We start from the raw sequence: 6009 nt of genomic DNA, 5'->3' as shown, positions 1-6009 counted from the left end.
TCATTGGGCGATTGCTGTATGTTTGGCTCCAAAAGGGTCTATATATATATATGGACTTTCCCATTTTTAGGTACACTGCCTTAAAGAATAAAGCTTAAGAGTATTTAAGTATCATTAGATAATAATCTTTGGACAGAACTATTCTGGCTAGGTATCCTGTTATGAATAAATGAAGAAACTTCCAGTCAATTACTATAAATGTTCATCGATTGTTTTACGCAAAACTGCCCCAAAATCATGTGGATGGATACAGCTAAAACAATAAGTGGTAAAACAAAAGTTAGACCACATCAACATTTTTACCTTCAATTTTCATGACAGTGAATGGACACAACATATCTGGATACATTTTTTCTCTCTTTCTGCTCTCTTGTCGCACATTCCTCACCAACATTTTGTCCCCAAACACAAAGTTGTCCTCCTGTCCTCTTTCCATCTTTCGCTTTCTGATTTTTCCTGGCTCTTTTCTATGTTTTGTTTTACAGATTCCATGGTCTCCATCTTTTTGCTCAACCCCTGAGACAATTCCTCATTGGCAACCATGGCTTCCACTTTTCCATTTCCGACCTAAGCAGAACATAAAGTATTCACAATTACTATTAATTTTTACATAAATTTGAATTGTCATTCTAAAACAAATTATTTGTTAGAGTTATTATTGTTTCAATTTGTTTAATCTAAAAGTATCCCTATCTAAATAAATAATATACACACAGATTAATTTTTTTGTCTCTATCGGCTAACTGGTTTGGGAAAATAATGAGTCAACACAGAAGTAATTCGCACTCGCTGAGAAGTTACATCTCACAACTTGACAGCAAATGCTATTTCCAAAAACACTGGTAAAGCCCACTGCTAACATTAGAGCCATAAACATGGACATGATTGTTAATTCGCTGAAAGCGTGGGGCAATTCTACGCACTTCTTGTGCACCTAAAATAATGATGCATCCATGTGTTATCATTTAAAAAAAATAAGAGGTATCATAAAAATGTATTTAGTTCTAATAACTTGAAGAACCAATTTGACAACATATACACTCATATAGTATATATATAGATATATACACTCATATAGTATAGAAAAAAATAGTAATTGAATTTAAACAAATAATCATGTTCTAAAATTTACATTTCCATGTGTAGCATCTGGACCAATCAGACACACAATTTATACAATGTAGCTTTTGAAGGTCAGTACTACATAAAACGTCTCGGGTTACTTAAGTGTAACCTTTGTTCCCTGAAAAAAGCGGAACGAGATGATGCGCTGGAAAGCGCTTTGCGAACAACTTCAGCAACACGTGCAACACGTAAATGAACATTGACCGGAATTTATAGCCTCTGCCGGTGTAATCATTGGATGCACCTGCGGCAGGGCTATAAATAGATGCGTCACAGGCACGTCGTCAGTTATTTTGTCTGAAGAGCATTCCTGGGGCAGCCCAGTGCTGCAGTGAAGCGCAGCATCTCGTTCTGCTTTTTCAGGGAAGAAGGGTTACACTTAATAACCCGAGACGTTCCCTTTTCAAAAAGCTACTCTTCTGATGCTGCACTGGAAAGCACTTTGGGAATGAGAATACCCACGCCGCCACACTGTGGCTGTTCGGACCCCCTATGGTTGTGTAGTGTGCTCACAAGAGCGTGAGAGGTCTCAGACATGAGCTTGAGATGTCGACTCAAGGACATAAGAGCCCGGAGTAGCAGGAACATCCAAATTATAAAACTGATGAATGTGTGCGGAGAGGACCAACCTGCTGCATCACAAACATGCTGCAGAGGGAGACCTCTAGCCAAGGCTTTATGGGAGGCGAGCCCTCTGGTAGAGTGAGCCCTGATACCTACTGGTGAAGCTTAACCACATGCCTCGTAGGCCAGGGCAGTAGCGTCCCTCACCCAATGCGACATAGTCTGCTTGGTGGTGGCCGACCCCTGTTGCGGCCCCCATGGCAAATAATTGTTGCCCTGACTTACGCCACTGGCTAGTGTGGTGGACATAACTCTGAAGGGCACAGACTGGAAGTCGGTGAAGTCTTTCCTGCTCCGGCATTGTAAATGGCGGGGAGCAGCAGGCTTCGAGAGTAACCGGGTTTAAGGTGAAGAAAGGCACCTCAGGCAGGTAGTCAGGATGAGGGTGCAAATTTGCTTTGGTCATTCCTGGGGCAAACTCTAAACAGGCTGTCAAAACAGACAGAGCCTGTAGGTCCCCAATTCTCTTTAGAGAGGTAATCACCTTAAGAAACCATCTTGAGAGTCAGAAGTCTGCCAGACGCTGACTCTAGAGGTTCGAAGGGGGTCTCAAACAGACCCTCAAGGACTATTGCTAAGTCCCATGAAGAGGTCCTGTTCCTAGCAGGAGGCCACAGTCGCATAGCTCCACAAATGAAGTGAGCGAGTAGAGGATGCCTCCCAAAGGGCACCCCGTCCATCAAGGCATGGCAAGCCAAAATGGCGGCCACATAGACACTGAGAGTAGCGGGGCATATGCCTGCTGACAGTATTTCCTGCAGAAAGTCCAGAACTGAAGCAATCAGGCAGTTAACTGGATCTGCATTACGTGCACTGCACCATCTTTCAAAGACACCCCAATTATTGGCGTAACTTCTAGTAGAGGGAAACGCATTCAGGCGCATTCTGAGCCATGTATGCGCCGGGGGCTGGGTGACTCAGAGAGAAGTAGGGGAGACATTGTGTTATTTGTTGAGGCGAAGAGGTCCACTTCTGCCCTTTAAAATTTCACAGACATTTTATCCAAGTAGAGTGAGCCTTGGCACTTAAATTGGTCTCTATAACCTCAGGAGAAAGCCCTGTGTCACCCAGTTGGTACTCTTCAGGGGCCAAACATGAAAGGTTCCACAATTCGGGCTGGGGATGAAATATTGTCCCCTGTGCCTGAGAAAGAAGGTCCTTCCTGTCCGGAATCGCCCAAGGCGAGACGTCTAGGAGAGATATTATCTCCGAGAACCATACCCTGTTCAGCCAGTGCGGCGCCGTTTATAAGAGGCAAGACCCTTGCTGGCGAACTCTGGCCAAGACTCCCAGGAGCAGAAAAACTGGAGGGAACCGCATACAAACACATTCTGGGCCATGCGTCCAGACCCGGGGGGGTGACTCAGAGAGAGGTAGGGGGGACATTGCGCTGTCTATTAAGAGGCGAGGAGGTCCTCTTCTGCCCTGTAAAATCTCACCCAGATTTGTTCCACTACCCCGGGGTGGAGTTTCCAATCCCCGTCGCTATTTTCTGTCTGGACAATAAATCTGCTCCTTGATGAGCAGATTTATTGAACGTAGACCTCCTTGATGGTTTATGTAAGAGACTACTGCTGTGTTGTCCACCCACACCAGGAAATGGCAGCCTCTCAAATACTGGAGGAAGTATTTCAGAGCCAGAAATACCGCCATCAACTCGAGGCAGGTAATGTGCCAATCGAGCTGATGACCCTCCCATTCCCCTTGAGTTGGACAACCACTTAAGACCGATACCCAACCCGACAGGGAGGCGCCTGTCATTAGCAACCTGCGATGGCAAGACGCACCTTGAGTGGGACCCAAAGTGAGGAACGGGGGTCTGAACCACATAGAAAGGGTATGTAGCATGTGGCGCATAACCTTTATCAGCCTAGGGGATTGGCCCTTGGTTGAAATCCCCTGGTTTTGAGCCACAACTGAAATAGTCTCATGTGCAAAAAGGCCCAGTTGCCATGAGACCTAGTAGTCATTGATACTGACGAACAGTGCAACCTTGGCCTAGCCTGACTTTGCTCAGGATGTTCTGAATGGACTCAATTCGAGCAGGAGACAATTGTGCCCGCATCATGATCGAATTCCATACAACGCCCAGATAGAGAATGCTTTTTTGACGTTGAGTCTCAGACCGAGAGAAACCAGATAAGCTAAGACGATATCCCTGTGCTGAACTGACAGTTCTTGTGACTGTGCTAGTATCAGCAAGTCGTCTATGTAATTCAGAATGCGGATGCCCCGGAGTCGCAAAGGAGCTAGTGTTGCATCCATGCATTTCGTGAATGTGCGGGGTGATAGGGCTAGGCCAAATGGAAGAACCCAATATTGGAAAGCTTCGCCCCCAAAAGCGAACCTCAGGAACTTCCTGTGTTTCTATATGAAAATATGCATCCATGAGATCGATGCCATGTGGTGGTGGTGTAGTGGTCTAAGCACATAACTGGTAATCTGGTAATCAGAAGGACGCTGGTTCGAGACCCACAGCCACCACCATTGTGTCCTTGAGCAAGGCACTTAACTCCAGGTTGCTGGAGTTAAGGGCTCTGTAAGTCGCTTTGGATAAAAGCGTCTGCCAAATGCATAAATGTAAATGTAAATGTGTTGACAGTTAGCATCTTGAACTTGAACGCCCTGACTGAGCGATTCAAGCCTCGAAGGTCTAAAATCGGATGCAAACCCCCACTATTCTTGGGAACCAGGAAGTTTCTGCTGTAGTAACATGATTCTTTGTCTGGAAGGGGAACATGTGCTATGGCCCCTTTGACCAAGAGATTATGCAGTTCTTTCCACAGTAGACCTGCTTGTTCCGGTTTCATGGTGCTATGCAGTTCTTTTCACAGTAAACCTGCTTGTTCCGGTTTCATGGTGCTACAACTGCTTGGAGACAGAATGTCAATTTTTTTCTGTGTTTTTATTTTTTATTTATTTTGTTCATTGCATCACAAATCAAATGCCATGAACTCGGTTGGACTCAAATGCTTGAATAAACATCAAGTCAGATTAAAAATGCATCCGTGTCCGTGATAAGTCAAGTCCAATAAAATTGGACTTTTGTGTCTATGTACGAACTCGAGTACCCCAACTCTGTGTACTTTTATAAAAAAAAATAGGTAATAGGAAAATTATGGTACTTTACTTTCAGGCCTTTGAATCTCCTATAGTTAAAACTACAGTCTGTTCCATAATTCATATTGAATTCAGGGTCATCACACTCTTTGAGAGCATTTATGGAGAAAACTGCGAGTCTCATGTTTAATTTATGCATCATCGTACAGCATGGTCAGTTCTGAATAGTTAAAGACTTTATTACATGTCATTTTAAAGTACCTTGAATGTCACCTTGAAATGTAATCATGCCATAAACATGACATGAATAGCTCCAGTTATGGGAATTGTGAAAAAACACATTTTAAAGGATTCGGCTTCAAATTCTTTACTGCTCATCACTTGCTTTCTTAGAACTACTGTTGAGGAATACAACTGGCTTAAAGAGAGACCAGAATGGAAAATGAAGACAAGAAGTCATGAATTAAGAGAGCTTACTGAAGACACAGTGTTCTCCACTCTTCCACTGTCAGATGTCGGTCACATCAATTAGTCCATGGACCACAACTCTGTGCAAAACGGAAACACCGTTCATGCCGTTGACATCAGTTGATGTCATTTCTAAGATTCTGATAAGTGACAGAATCAGAACATTCCACAATTTTAGAATTGTTCCAAACATTGAGTTATGTTCAACATGAATAATGTTGGAAAAATTAATTAATTAAATAAATAAATAATAAAAAAAACAATTAAAACACACTGTACTTCCTTCATAATCAATTGTCAACTATTGGTTGCACATCAGTCATTTTATAAGAGTTCTCTGGCATAGTCACATGCCTTTCATAATTCCAAAGAAAGCCTGCAATCCAATCACACCATTTCAAAGAACAAAATCCTTCCCCCTCCAATGTTGAATTTAATCAGGATCCAGCTAAACATATGTCTCATTCTGGAACAAAAACAAGAGGATAGAACAATCAATTCACACACAGTTGTCAAATAAAACTGATATAAATTTGTGTTTATTATTGTTATTGACTACATAAGTTACCCTCATGACCTTTTGCATAGTTAAGATTTATGTCCAGGGTAGAGGACACAGAGGCATACACTCCGACATGTGTCAGCTGCTTGTACAACAAGAGATTTCAAATAATAAAATCAGCTAAATAAAATCACTTAAGAAAAAACACAAACCAACTCTATCTCTACATT

The sequence above is a fragment of the Xyrauchen texanus genome, chromosome 43 (genome assembly GCF_025860055.1).
Source record: "Xyrauchen texanus isolate HMW12.3.18 chromosome 43, RBS_HiC_50CHRs, whole genome shotgun sequence".
Taxonomy (NCBI): Eukaryota; Metazoa; Chordata; class Actinopteri; order Cypriniformes; family Catostomidae; genus Xyrauchen; species Xyrauchen texanus.
Note: the sequence above shows the minus strand (reverse complement) of the source record.